Genomic DNA, 16049 nt, shown 5'->3' with positions numbered 1-16049 from the left:
CGCCTGGCAGCGCCAGAACACCTTAAAGGCCGCCAGGTGCCCCGCAGCGCGGGACGCGCTCTTTGAATCCTTGTGCCATATCCTCAGCTTCACTTACCAGCCATGAGGGGAACGGCCTGCAGCGGGCTCTCTGAATATCATTTAGCCCACGAACTTCGCCGCCGTGAGGGGAACGGCCAGCGAGAACTCCATTCCCCAGCATCCCCTGCTGCGGCGCACGCTGATGACGACGCCTTGCAGCGCCAGAACACCTTAAAGGCCGCCAGGTGCCCCCGCAGCGCAGGACGCACGCGGGTAGCGCCCGGGCGAAGCCCGGGCCAAGGGCGGGCCCGTCCTTGCCCGTCAAAGGCCGAAGGAGGCCGGGCTGGGCCACACCTCCTTATTGGTGATATTGGGTTAGTTTGGTGTCTGTCCCCTTTGATGTTTATTAATCCAATTGTTTCTTTTTATATGTAAGCATTCAGTCATAAGCTGTGCATAGAGTGTTGTATTTCTTACATTTCTTGCTTAGTTATTAGCTAACTCCCATAAGTGGAGTATCCTTTTCTTTCTTTTTCTTTTTATTACTACTGCTGTTCCAACTATGGGGAAACATTGTAAGCCTTCTACTGGCCGCCCAATGACTAGGCAACTTGCTAATTCAAATCCGCCGCTCCCGAGCCTCACAGCTGTAGACAAAATGCTCCAGAAAACAATCGGGGTGGTTGCCACAGCTATTGAAAACACTGAAAGGCGGCTGTCTATCACTCCCGCTATTTCTTAGGCACCCCCTCTGGATGATGGTTCGGCTGATTTTTTAAATCAGGTGGATGCGGAAGCACTGTCTTTTATGTTGCCCTCTTTTACTCACCTACCATGTGCCCAGACTATACCAGTAGAGCCTGAGCAAGTGGAAGTTGGTCCACTTTCATCCTCCCTGGTATCCACAGTGGCGCTCAAAAAGCGGGTAAAGACAAAGAAAAAAAACAGAAAGTGAAAAAAATGGGTAATAATTCTGCCCCTTCTGCAGCTAGGCCTGTCTATTCAGATTTAGTTCATCATCCACCTATCTCAAGCCCGCCTGTCTGGGTTACTGATCTATTAATAGATCTACAGTCTCATATAGACCAGTCCCTAAATGTTTTTTTAAAAACTCTGTCGTCTAAGATCGACAGATTGGTATCCTTGATTAACACCAAAGGTATTGGGAAAAAGCAGCCAAATCTTACATTGCATGATCCTGGTAGCTTGGAGGGTGTTGGAATACAACCTATGATTAGTAAACCCACCTTACAGGTTCCCACTATCTCCTCCTCTCAATCTACTCTACCTGTTTTAGCTCAGTCGCCCTCGGTGTTGCCAGTTCTTCCTCCTCCTTTTGGTGGTCCCTCTATCCCCTCTAACATCCCCTGAGCTCCTATTGATCCAGTAGCTTGTGATCAACAGTCCAGTAACAAGGATTATACTATACGGAGCCTGGGTGTGGGTAGGCCACCACCTAATTTGGGTGGGAATTTAGGTACACTGGGCCCGGTTAATTCTTCTCCTTATCCACAGCTCCCCCCTGAGGCTTCACCCTACGTGGCCGTGCTTACAGGAGTTCCTCCTCTATCAAGTGACAAGGGGGAACATATCACGAATTAAAAAATAAAGTCATTCACTGGTTATCTAAAAACAGACCAGTGAATGGAGCAGGCCGGGGGGAGATCCTTTTTGTTCGCAGGGTTTGCTGGCTGGGGACCAGACCTAAGGACATTGGTGGGGACTGTGTCCTAACTAATTTTAGGGACCCAAGAGTAGTTGGCCACATACTGGATTTTGGAGGGAAGTCTATATTAGGTTCTATTGACACCTGCCATTTGGGATATTTTTATACCTACCCTTGCGCACTGAACCCCGTGGAACTACCTTATTTTCACCAAGTCACCCATAATTCCTACTTTAATATCCCGGTTGCTAACCGATTTGATGCACTTAGTTCTGTGGATTGACCATCATCTCCGAGGCATACCGAAGGAAGGCACATGCTTATGAAAGGGGGCCTGGTAAGGGGTGGTTCAAGTGTGGAGATGGCCCTTTTTAATGTAGCATATGGAACCGGGACAGGATCTATTTCCATCCCCCTTTCCCTCCAAAGCAATAGCTCTACTCAAGGGCCCTTTGAGTCTGGTTCTCCAGACCGAATTGCCCCCCACTGCTGTACCGTTTGTGTTCCTCTAGCGGTCAGTCCCCCCCATGCAGTTACACGCAGACCTCTAGTAGGGTCCTGGAACGTGGCTTGTTTGGGGCCCAAACTCTCTAATCCAGAGTGGGGAGAGCTAGTGGACAAATATGATATTTGCCTATTTCAAGAAACATGGCTACGGCACATTCCACTGAGGGTGGGCTATGCGTCCTTTTTCGTCCCTGCGATTCAAGGTGGCAGGGGTAGACCTTCGGGGGGGCTAGTTGTTTGGGTTGCAACTCATTTAGGTTGCACAATAAAGACCATAGATTCACAGTGCCCTGATATTTAGTGTTTGTTACTTACTTTCCCTGCCGGATACTCGCTGGTAGTACTTAATCTCTACTTGCGTCCCCATCCGGTACAGTTGGGCTTATCGATTTTGGGTGCCTTAGACGTTATCTTACATTCTCTACCCCCTCTGTCCCATAAAATAATAGGTGCTGATTTTAACTGCCACTTTGAACCTCTCCTCGGGATTCCCTCAGCTACTCAAGATGAGGATGAAAATTATAAAATCCCAGACTGCACTATGTACCCAGAAAAACGTCTTTTGCCTTTGGCCCTTGAGATTAATAAGTTAATTATTCTTCATTCCTTGAGGGCTTGTAATGGCAGACTCCTTCCCGATGTCCCGGGTTTTTATACCTTTAACAGACCCGGGAATTGTTCGACAATTGACTATATTTTGGTGAATGTCGAATTTTGGGGTCATTTAGCAGCCTTTTCTGTTATACCTAGGGTCGATAGCGACCACAATTTATTGTCATTAGAACTGGTAACCAATATCGGTGGTCATTTAGTTCCTCTGGGCCCAGCATTACCAAGTAGTGAGAACTTGGTGTTAGCTGCACGTGGTAGACGCATTAGGTGGGCAAGGGTTGTGACAGATGAGGCAAGGCTTGCGGAACTATACCGCAGCGTTGCTTGCTCCCTAGAGGAGGTTTCCCACCTTCTGAGTCCTAATGGTGATATTTTGCAGAATCACTTCCCAGACCTGCAGGACATTCACAATAAACTTCTTGGTGGCCTGGTTGGCTTTTTCTATAGCCCTACTACACTAAGGCCAAGGACCCCAAAGATTGACCACTGGTATAATAAAATCTGTAGGTTGGCTAAGACTGCCTTGATTAGGGAAGTAAAAGAGGGTACTCAGTCAAGCATTAGAGTTGCGAGGGCCCACTATAAAAATTTGATCAAAGAGGCAAAATCCGAGTGGGAGGATTTAAGGTGGCAAAGTATGAAGCAAGCACTAGAAGACCGTGATTTGAGGGCCTTCTGGAATTTTGTACGAACAGGTTCGGCAGAAAGTCGGTCTGCCATTACCCCTAATCTTAGGAGGTTTGGCTTGAGTATTTCAAACCCCTCTATTCGCTTAGTAATATTAGTAGTAGACTAGACCTAGCAATCCAGCCAAATGATATTGCTGTGGCTCATCCTGAATATGAGGATTTGGAGAGTCGATCTTGCACCCTCTCGGAAATTGAGTTGGCCCTTAGTACCCTATCTGTGGGGAAAGCCCCGGGGCTCGATAGGATCCCTGGCGATCTGTATCGAAGCGAAATAAAAATTTGGGCCCCTTACATTCGGGTTTACTTTAATGCTATTCTGCAGGGCCTTGAGATCCCCGATACTTGGTTAGGAGCCGAAATTATACCCATCCATAAAAAATCTTCCCCTTTGGACCCGGCCAATTATCGCCCCATAAGCTTGATCGATGTTCTACAGAAACTGTTTGCCCGAGTCCTTTTAACAAGATTACAGACTTGGATGGAGGACCATCAAATTTTAACCTCTCTCCAAGCGGGCTTTCGAGCAAAAGTTTCTACCATTGATCAACTGTTTAGGTTACAGCTAATTTATTGGAAGACAGTTTGTATGGGTGCTGGTAATCTCTATTTGATTTTCGTGGACCTTCGGTCCACATTTGACATGGTCCAAAGGGAGAAACTATGGGTCTTATTAATGGAGATGGGTGCTCCCCCTTATCTCTGCCACCTATTCAAACGTATGCATGAAGGCACTTATGCAAGGGTGAGATATGGGAGATGTGGGGAAATCTCAGGTCCATTTCCGGTTAAAAAGGGTGTGAGGCAGGGATGTGTTTTGCCCCCAACACTTTTTTCCCTTTTTATTAACGGGCTGATTGAGCACCTTTTGTGTGCCACTAATCTGGATTCCCCAATGTTAGCGGGGCGTAAGATACCTGCCCTAATGTTCGCGGATGATACGCTCCTGTTGTCTAAATCATATATGGGCATCCAGCGTTCCTTAGAGGCTTTTTGCTCCTTCTGTAAAAAAAGGGATCTGGAATTGAATTTATCTAAAACAAAATTCATGGTTTTCAGCTCTAATTCAGCTAATTGTCCTCATCCTCAGATGGAAGGCGTAGAGCTGGATAGGGTTTCTATCTTTGATTATTTGGGGGTAACTCTCAATGATAAAATGACATGGGGGTCCCATATGGCGAAGGCCAATTTGAAGTTAACACAATCCGTGGGGGGTATCCTGAAGGTTTTTAATAATACCTCTTCTAAACCCCTGGGCCCCCCTATGGAAATTTACAAATCCCAAGCTAGAGGGGGCGCTGAGCTTTGGGGCATTGTAGTATTGCCCCTTTAACTTCAACTGAGAATTCTTTTATTAGGCGACTCCTGAAATTACCTATGAGTACCCCCTTAATTCCCCTGAGATGGGATTTAGGTTTAGCTCCTATTGAAGAGATCGCCCTGAACCGCCCTCTCCTGTATTGGAGACGACTCTGGTCAACACCCGAGCTTGCAAGTTATAGGCATGATCTCGGTGATCTCTTGTCAAGGGGGAATTTGGGGAAAATACCATGGCTTACATATGTAAAGAACCTCTGCTACCTAATAGGAATGGGGGACCTGTGGTCTGCACCGGAAGAGACAAGCTGTTCGTTAACCAAGAAATCATTGATTGAGGCTCTACAATTGTACCGGAAGGAAATTTTATTACATTCTACCTTGGGCAGGCTCACTAACACCTTCCTGGACATCAAGACCAGTCCCTATTTTGAAGCTTTCCTGGATGTTATCCAACCCCCATTGGCAAAGAAACTATACATTCAGTTTAGACACGGCTCGTTACCACTGAGGGCTTTTACACATAGGTGGTCTAATGTGTCCTACTCTACGAGCTTGTGTCCTGAATGTATTGATACCTGTGAGTCAGAGTTGCATGTTGTCCTTTTTTGCCCGCTCTACACTAAGGCAAGGAAGAAGTGGATCATCCAACTCTGTAAGTCCAGGGGCCTTAGGGACTACCAGGAGGTGTTTAGAATCCTTAAGTACGATACTACTCCAATGATAGTGTTTGCGACGGCCAGATTTCTCCTTTCCATGTGGTTTTCTAGGTCCAAAAAAATACAAATTGTCAGATAATTTTTTGTCTTTAGAGTTGATATCAGCGCTATAGTAAAAGCATGTTGAGATGTGAGATTATTTTGGGACAGGGTTATTGTTTTATTCCGCCTCTACGAACAATGTTTTTAACTGTGTTTTGTAACTTTATTTAAAAAAAAATAATGTTTCTGATGGATTGTACTCTATGCATTGTATATTTTAATCAATTTTATTGTAAATAACTATTTATGTCTTTTTATGGTATTTTACCGAAATAAAAGCTTTTGACTTGACTTGACTTGATTATATGCCTCTGAGGACTGTTTTTTGCAGGAAGTTATTCTTTCCTGCGCAAAAACAATCCTGACCACAATGCATCAATCATTGCAATATGGCACAAGGGTGCCTGTATTGGCACAAATCTGCTGCAAGTGTGCCAGCTCGGTAAGAAAGCTGAACAGTGCCTATCTTTGTAAATATGATGCTGTTCAGCTCTCTCAAATTCAAGCAACGCAGCACAGCCAAGCGCAGCAACTTGCCTTGCTGCGTTGTGTTGTGTGAACTTTTAGTAAATATGCCCATAAGTGATTTTCCCAGAATCACAGGATGCTGAGCTAAAGATGGGATTCACACCCGGTTTCCCAGTTCCAAAATAAGCAGCTTGTTGCTAAGCCACATCCCCTCTCCAGGATCTAGGCACCCTTAGGGCTGTCACTCATCTGGATTTTAGCTGTGAACTCTCTGAAATCCTCCTCTTGTCTGGTTCATAACGAGGGAGTTTCTTTCGAATATAATCAGTCAGTCACCCTGCATGCAAAGAATGTGGCCAATAGTCATCGCCCTACACTAATGATACACCACTGGCTTCAAGCAAAGGAGCTGGATTCAAATCAGTGAGACGCTTGCTTTTTAAAACATGTGCTAACCTGCGAGTTTTGGTTTATACTTTTGCATTGGTGTAGATGTATACACTTTTGGAACTCCCAAATGTCTTCTAGAGTACTTCGAGAAACTTTTGAGTGTCACAGATTTCAAGGTATAATCCTGGACAAGTGTTGTCAACATTCTACATACATGCATGGAAAGGCAGTTCCTCCCGCATAATTTCACACTATTGTATGCAAAAGTTCTATGAGTGCAATTGTACTTATTAAATTATTTTGTTTATCTACAGGTTAAAAAATCCTTTGGCCAAATCCATTCCTGAAGGGCCCCACCTCTTTTGCATACATTAACCTACAATTTCCATTCTGTAAACGGATTTCCACATGCCCTCGAGGACAAATCAACTCTTTCCTTGGTGGGATGGGTCACTGAGAATGCCCACAGATGTCAGGCTGTGAGCCTTCTCAAACATTCAGGTTATCCAATATGGCATGTCCACTCCCCACCTCTAGGAGGATATTTACTAATGCGTAATCTTAAACAATACTGCAGTAATTTTGGAAACATGTAAATCCCTTTTAAAAGTTTTACAGTTCAACAGCAAATATGAACTCATACATCTAATCCATTTATACATGCATATTTAATTTACTCATACAAATGGCTTTCCCTTCGAATAGCGAAAGAATCTGATGCTCAAAATGATCAGACGCTTATAGTCAGTATCCGACGCAGTCTATCACTACTCAGCACACTCTAAATAGTGTGGCTTAAGTATAGGTTGGTTTTAGAGCCGATGCTCAGTCCTCTCCCCAATCCATTGTCATGAGCTGGACTTTTATCATTATTTGATGCAGCGCAATGCAGCAAGACAACCTGCTGCGCTGCATTACATGAAGAGGCAGGAATGTGCCATAATTACTAACATATGGGGCATTCTTGCTCTATCGCCAACACTGGCACCTTCCTGCACAAAAACTATCCTTTAAGGCGTTTTCCTCTTTGCAAGTGTACTGCATAATGCAGCACAATTTGAAAGAGTAAATGACGAGGAGAAATAAAGATATTTGTCCTTGTTGCGCCCTATCGAGAAGGTGTACAATTTTGACCACTCCCAGATTTACTACCCTTGGTAAAACTGGGAATTTGGCAAAAAGCATGGGCGGATGCGTGGGAACACCTACACTCCACCCATGTAATGCATACCCTGAAGCTATATGTACCACATAGGTACATATATGTGGAGTTAGGTGTAGAAAATCAAGACTTACCCGTTGATATTTTTTCAATATTCTTTTCTTGATATTCTGTCCCCTCAATTTTCAAGGGTCGATATTCAGTATGTGCACTGAGCCTCTACCATGAACAAGCTTGCTGTAACTTTACTACTCTAGCTCTCTGAATCTCTTTAAAGGTTGTTTGGGAGCTAGGAAAAAGCTACTAATTTAGGGGCTGATTAGGATGGTGGGTGGACTTACGTCTGCTCACCACCCTATCGGAAACAGGACTGCCTGACAGGCTGTTGGCGGTCCCGACAGAGGCATTATGATGCAACCACCACCACGGCGGTCACAATGCCTATTCTTTGTATTTATGGCTGCAACACACACCACAATGCAAAAAGGGGGCACCTGACATATCCCTGCCACATGGTGCAGGGATATGTAGGTTGCATCATAGGTGTCCAACAAAACCCACAACTTAGGGCAAGTGGGTATGGGGGGCCCATTACAGGCCCCCAAAGCCCTTTTCCACTTGCCTTTCCATGGCAGCTTACCCACCATAAAAAGGCAGCCAGAAAGCTACATCATACCCACAACTTAGGGCAAGTGGGTATGGGGGGCCCACTACAGGCCCCCAAAGTCCTTTTCCACTTGCCTTTCCATGACAGCTTACCCACCATAAAAAGGCAGGCAGAAAGGAACATCATAATCCCTACAGTGGTGTCTGCTAGGCACCACCACCGTTGTAGGGATATGATTCCCCTCCAATGCACCGACGAAGGGCTCAAGGAACCCGTCGAATGCGTTGCAGTTGCTCTTTCTGACCGCCAACTATCCGCCCGCCATGGTAATATGGCGAGGAGATAACATGGTTCCTATGGCAGTGGGACCGCCACCGATGCCGGTCCCACCGTCATCATAATCGGCCTCTAAATGCTAAAATAAATGTAAAGGAAGAACAACAATTTCTAAAAAGGAAACTGGGAGAGCAGAGGATCTCCATTATGACTGCAATATCACTGTTGTATAGGTAGTACTTGTCTGCTTGTTCAACTAATATCCCAAACATTTAAATGGGACTTCTTTGGCACATATTTCTCCCTAGCTCTCTGTTTGCTTACTTCATGCAGCAGGTCTCAGATATCTCTAGGCTCCCAGTGATCATAGATTTGGAAAATTATCTGGTATAGCCACAGGCCGCACACTGCAAAAGAATGAATGCATCTTTAATATTCGCCTATGTGACTACAGGTGTAAATATTGCTACAAAACGATTCATAATTTGTTAACTCTTTCAAATAACTCATTCCTAAACATAGCATTCATGGTTCTAGAATTGCTAATCCTATGTCCCTTCATCAAGCCCAGCAGATGTTGCAGTCCATTCAGCCAACTTTGTGGAATATTTCTAAACATCTGCGTGTCCTAATAGGCCCTGACAGGGCGATAGCCTCGGCCAATAAATGATTTAAAGCAGCTACTTAATATAATGTTCTATGTTTTCTGAGAACTGTTGGCTTAAGCAGTGGGCTGGGTTTCATTTTGTAAAGTGGTGAGTACACATTTACAAAAAGCTGGGACACGGAAATGCGACTCTCTGCTTCACTCCGTGTGCAAGTGCTGCCACAAGTTCACCCTGATTTTTTGGGAGCACCCACGACTTTATGCACAACAATAAATATCTTCACACGCAGACCCTATAAAGCAACACTGTATCATCCATGCAGGACAAATTGAATAACATTTTCGGTACTGTTAGACCTGGCATCTTTTGGTGTGGTCTCCCCGGAGTTTTTGCCTTATGACCTGTTTTTGACTATGTGCTGAACTTCATTTTACTGGCTTTACTACTCTGTGCACTTTTTCACTGCTGACCAGTGCTATAGTGCATGTGCTCTGTGTCAAAAATGTAACAGGATTTGTTTTTTCCATGATTGGCATATTTGATTTACTGATAAGTCACTAGCACAGTGCAATACATGTGCCCAAGGCCTATAAATCAAATGCTACTAGTGGGCCTGCAGCACTGATTGTGCCGCCCACATGAGCAGCCCCTTAAACATGTCTCAGGCGTTCCACTGCAGAGCCTGTGTGTGCAGTTTTAAACTGTGATTTTGAACTGATCAGTTAACCTACTTGTCAGGCACCAGTGTTAATTTTTGTTGCATATAAGTCACCCCTAAGGTAGGCCCTAGGCAGTCCCAGGGGCAGGGTGAAGTGTATTAAAAGGGTAGGTACTTTTAAGTTTTACACTTTCTGATATTGAGAAACTATTACATTCATTTTTTACTACTACAAGGCCTTTCTCTCCCATAGGTTAGCATTGGAGCTGCCTTGTAACATTATACAAGTGCAATTTGCAATTGGGAAACGACAGGAAAAGTAAGTCTGGTGTCTCTGGACTCTCAATTTAAAAACATATCTTTCAGTGAAGTTAGTTTTTGAATTGCAGGTCTGAGATTTCCACTTTTATAAAGTTTACATTTTCTTACTTTAACCATTCTGTGCCTTCTGCCTATCTCTGAAATACATGTCTGGGATGGGTGACAGCTGGGCTGTGTGCATTCCCTCTATACAGTCAAACACAAAGGTAGCTGATGTGTGCCACTCACATCCTGATGGCCCATCAGCAGGCTGAAAAGTCTTCCTGAGCTGGAGTGAGAGGGGGTAGCTGACACTTGCACCTGAATAGGGCTCTGCCTATCCCCACATCAAAGGTTGTATACTCTCCTTAGTGAGTCTGGAGCCAGGGCAGAAAGGTCACAGTCTTGTGCACTACAAAGACTATTCTTTAAAGTCTCCATACTTCAAAGTCTAAAATGGGTATCAGTACTGGACCTCTGACACCATATACTGAGAACACTTCTGGAACTGAGGACATTGTACCAGAAAGAAAAGCGTTTGTGCTGTCAGGAGAGGCTGCCAGTTTGCTGCTTGCAGTGTTGTGTTGGCCTACTGCTTCTTGCCTGGAAGTTAGAGGACTGGACTTGAATCGCTACATTCTGCATCTCTAAAGGTTCTGCAAGGACTTGTATGGGCTTGCCTCCTGTTTCTGAAGTCTCAGGATATCAAAGACTTCACTTGCATCTTGCTACCAGCAGTCTGGCTCCTCTACTCTGATTCCTGATCAGCTCAGCCAAGTAGTGCCAAATCCAGTACTGGGCCCTTGGAAGTGAGGTCCAAGAATCCAATGCATCAACACCGAAGCATTGATTGGAACCAGTGCATTTCCATGCAATATTGATGCATTCCCGCTGCCTGCACTGAAGCCGTGGACACCGCTCGCCGACTGCGCAACTCAACGGCATCATCTTACAACACAGCCCGACTTTGCCGACGCAGTGCCTTAGCATCACCAATGCAGCACAAGCCTCAGATACTGCATCGCCGACGTCTGTGATGCACCGTCCCCAGTAAGTTCCTGGCCTTTAGCCCAGCAGTTTGACATTGACGCATTGGCCCGACTCACGGTGCTGTTGACATTGATGCATCAATGATGTTGCCCGACTTCAGATATGAGACATCGCCTTCGACAGAGAAGCATCCCCTCCTTTGCTCAATGCATCATGCCTGAGCTTTGACGCATCCATGGTACTGTCAGCAGGTCTGCATGCACTCCATTGCGGTTGGACTAAACCTTTGGATTTGCCAAGGTCAAGTGGAACCAGATATCCCCAGTTTGAACTATTGATTTCTAAGAATTGCATTTTTTGATTTAACCTTGCAATATATGTATCTTGATTTGTGTGTGTTGGATTTTTATCGTTTTGGTCTTGATTTACTCAAATAAATACTGGCTATTTTAAGAATGGGTGGGGAGTACTTTTGCTGTGTTTCTAGTGTGTTACTGATTTGTGTGTGTTGGATTTTTATCTTTTTGGTCTTGATTTACTCCAATAAATATTGGCTATTTTAAGAACTGGTGTGGAGTACTTTTGATGTGTTTTTACTGTGTTACTGAGTGTGTGTGCACAAATACTTTACACATTGTCTCTTTGGTTTAGCCTGACTGCTCTGTGCCAAGCTGTCAGAGGGTGAGCACAGGTAAAATTTTAATGTCTACTACACTTATCCTGACTAGGATTGTGGTTACTGCTTTGACAGGGTGCATACCTTTCCCCATCAGAAACCCAATTTCTAACAGGTGCTGCGTGCATATTCGCTGGAATAGGGTGGGATATTTTACATACATGGTAAATATAGTACCCATGGCTGAGGTATTTACCGGGTGTTGTAAATACCTCCTATTCTGAGGTTTTAATTTGAAAATGAGATATAATATGCAGACTATCTCTATAACATGACGAATTCTACATGTTTATCTTTTTCCTGATCTTTTACCCGAATACAATTTGGCAGGTCTGACCAGCCAGACTCTAACATGGAAAATGCCAGCAGTTGGTTTATTGTTACACAATTCAATTACAATTTTGTTTGCACTGAACACCTGCACACTGGACTAAGGCTAAATGCTAATCCCTGTCTAAACTCTTCTTTTCACAGCGATTAAAATGTAATCCTAAACTTGTAGTGAGGACCATAGTAGAAGATCAGTAGACTCTACAATGGTAAATAGGAGACCAGCATCGTGCTCACCTACTTCCTCCTCATCGGAAGAACCAGAGCCGGCGGGCACACCCTCTCGTACCTGGCTCCCAAAGCCTGGAAATATCTCTTTCTGCAGATTGAACCAACTAGCTCAGGAGGAATAGTAGGAATAGTAATTTTCCCCTCCGCTATCCAACACTTTCCCTACTGTTCGCACTCACTGGAGTTGAAATGGTAAATTTAATTATTCCACTCTCCAACACTTTCCCTACTGTTGCAGTTATTTTATTGGGAGATGTAAGTTTACATTTTTATAAATAGTTTAATGTTTTAATTTATTATAGAATGATTTTGTTATTTTAAATTATATATATATATATATATATATATATATATATATATATATATATATATATATATATATATATATATATATAAACACTCCAGCTGAGTTCTTCGAATCACGAAAAATAAAGACAGCTACCACGGACTCTTGCGATCAATTGCGCTGTTTATTCAGCAGTATATGGCCACTCGACGCGTTTCGGGAAAACCCTTGTTCACGAGTGTGGTATGCCAGTCAAAACATTGTTTAAATAAAGACTTGTTGAAAACAAGAAAATATGTGACAACATAGAAAACGGACTGCACCAGTAGGAGTTGCTGTACTCCTCATAACATAATTAATCCGCCATTTTGGAGTGGTAAAAGTTCTGGGTGAGACAATTCAAGTTACCAAGAGCGCGCATTCATGCGGATGTACAGTTAACTTAAACATTGTGTTTTATAAGTATAAAACACGATCACATTTATAATCAAGCAAGACTTGGTAACTTGAATTGTCTCACCCAGATCTTTTACCACTCCAAAATGGCGGATTAATTATGTTATGAGGAGTACAGCAACTCCTACTGGTGCAGTCCGTTTTCTATGTTGTTAGATATTTTCTTGTTTTCAACAAGTCTTTATTTAAACAATGTTTTGACTGGCATACCACACTCGTGAACAAGGGTTTTCCCGAAACGCGTCGAGTGGCCATATACTGCTGAATAAACAGCGCAATTGATCGCAAGAGTCCGTGGTAGCTGTCTTTATTTTTCGTGATTCGAAGAACTCAGCTGGAGTGTTTGCATTTAGAGGTTCGCTTCCTCTCCACGGACCGCCATTGGGAGAGGCGGGGAAAAGGCGATTTTCGGTTGCGGCAAGCACCGATACTTAGGATTGGATATATATATATATATATATAAATATATATATATATATGTATACATATATATATGTTTTATTTTTATTTTATTTTGCACACTGCTATTTTTTGCACATCATCAAATTGAAATGTTTTATTATACAAGTGGAATGTTAACAAACTTTAACCTATTCTGCTAAACTAGCACTGAGATCGAGATGTAGTGACTTTTCTATGTCTATGGTCATGATAACCACGTGATTTTAACTGAACTCTGAACTTGCACTAACACTATTTATTGGGTCATTTTACACACTCACGTTGTCATGTGAACAAGGCTAATGGGAGCCGAAACGTCAAGACGACACTGCCAGTAGAATAAAAGCAGCACTTAACTGGAGGTCCGTGTCCGTGTGATCATTGGAATTGGGGCATATCCATTGCCGTCTTCAATATTGTTTCAGCGGTGTTCGGGATATATGTGGCGGATTGGTTTCACATAGCCACAACACGGGACCCTCTCCAGAAACGGTCAACGCCCTCTTATCGAAACCGTGTCCAGGTTTACTTGGATTGCAGCTGCTCCGGAAGGAGAAAGACGTTTGACCCCCCTTTTTTGGAACCGGAAGCTAAAACACAACGATAGTAGGACGGGAGCTGAGGATAAGTCGCAAAGTACCGAGTCGGAGGACGCGGATTTTGGGGAGAATCCTTGAGCCACCGGGACTACAAAGTAAGCAGGTACCATGTGGGGAGGAGAGTATTTGGTGCTAAGGCGCACGTTAGCAGTTATATTTTGCAGCTAATTATAAGTCGCCACTGCATTTTTAGAACAAGAGCAGTATGTTGACTGACAATGTGAGGGACCGTGAATCGGCCGCATTGACCATGTTTACAGATAGCCTCCCCATACCAAACACTATACGGGGGAGAGCTAACGAGGAAGTAAATACCAGCAACAGTACACTTAAAGATGTTTTTAAAATATTGGAAAAGAAGTCGAGAAGTGAACAAGCAAAGTGGTGGGAGGCTAAATCTCTGAATGGATATATTGAAGTCAATCGTATACCAAGGGGCCTCCGTATAATGATAGCGCCCAGCTATGAGAGTCCGAATCCAGAACTTATGAGGGAATGGGCTGAGAGCAATTTGGATGCGTCACGGCGATTAGTACTTATACTAATTAAATATGCGGAAATTGACCGAACGACGTTATTAGCAGAGATAGCCACCCTGAATGAACAACTGGAAACCATGGGTACGAAGGAGGAAAAGGACAAATTAACGAACGAAATGGTGAGACGCCTGAAAAAAGAAGAAAAAAAGATAATGGAAAGAAAGGCATATAAATTTCAACGTGACAGAAATGACTATGAACTAGGACAAATCTTCAAGTTCTCCAAGAAATATGATGCCCTTAGGGTCCCTGGTGATAAAAGTTCAAATAAAAATAGGAATACCAGAAGAGCAAATGATAAAACAGACTCTTCACTGACCGATCTGAGTTCAGGGGCAGGTACGGAATCAGAATCGGATATGCGCAAAGATTTACAGTTGGTACAAAGAGATAGACCATCTCCAGGTAAGGAAATCAGTTTTTTAAACCGGGAAAGACTGCAGACCCTAAGGCCCCGTATGCAAAGACCTTACGGAGAAAACACAGAAACTTTCAAAGGAGGCAGAGGACGAGGAAGAGGCACTTCCTTTGCAAACAAAAAGAGGGGCAGAGGCCAGTGGATATCCAAGGATTAAAATTATCTAATGAAGACGACAAGACCATTATCAATCTCACGCCCTTTGATGACATCCTGAAGTTAGGTCTATCCTTTGTCTCCCCATGTAATATGAACTATGCCAATACTAGGAATGATATATACAAGGCAGTAAGAAAATTAAAACTGCGAAAATATTTCATCTTGAAAAACAATACAGGCAAACCTACGTGCTATGCTCAGCCGCCCCCATCTGTGGGTCCATCGGAAACATCCTTGACGGCTGAACTCCTTGAACTTTGGGAAACGGATGGAATAGGCTACGAACAACGAGAAGGTAGCATTTCTACAAGAGCCAAGACACCCTTTAAGCCTCCATCTCTGTTCAATCCTATCATGCCACGTGATGCTATTGACATTTTTCATGAGAATACTACCTTACAAATAAAAAAACTTTACAAAAAAACGGCAACACAAAAAAAGAAGTATAATAAGCAGACATCAGACTATGAAGCACTTATGAAAAAAATAAAATCCAACAAGAATATTGTCATTAGGCAAAGCGACAAAGGTGGGAATGCGGTGCTTATGACGCGTATTGACTATGAAAAAGAGGCCTACTCTCTATTGAATGATCGTCAATGTTATGAAAGATGCAATACTAGTGAACTTAAATCTAAACAACAAGAATATCATCTTGATTTGATCAAATGGAGAAATAAGAAACTGATTACAGAGGCTGAATTTAAATTCCTCAAAGTTGATTATCCTGTAACACCAGTGATTTACTTTATCCCTAAGGTGCATAAAAATGAGGACAAACCCCCAGGCAGACCTATTATTTCGGCTAGGGGGGGACTTTTGGAAAAAAACATCAGAATATATAGATTATTTTCTGCAGCCTCATGTTAGAAATCTTATGTCCTA

This window comes from Triturus cristatus, chromosome 5_2, assembly GCF_964204655.1.
Source record: "Triturus cristatus chromosome 5_2, aTriCri1.1, whole genome shotgun sequence".
NCBI lineage: Eukaryota > Metazoa > Chordata > Amphibia > Caudata > Salamandridae > Triturus > Triturus cristatus.
The sequence above is the reverse complement of the archived record's forward strand: the minus strand, read 5'-3'. Positions refer to the sequence as shown.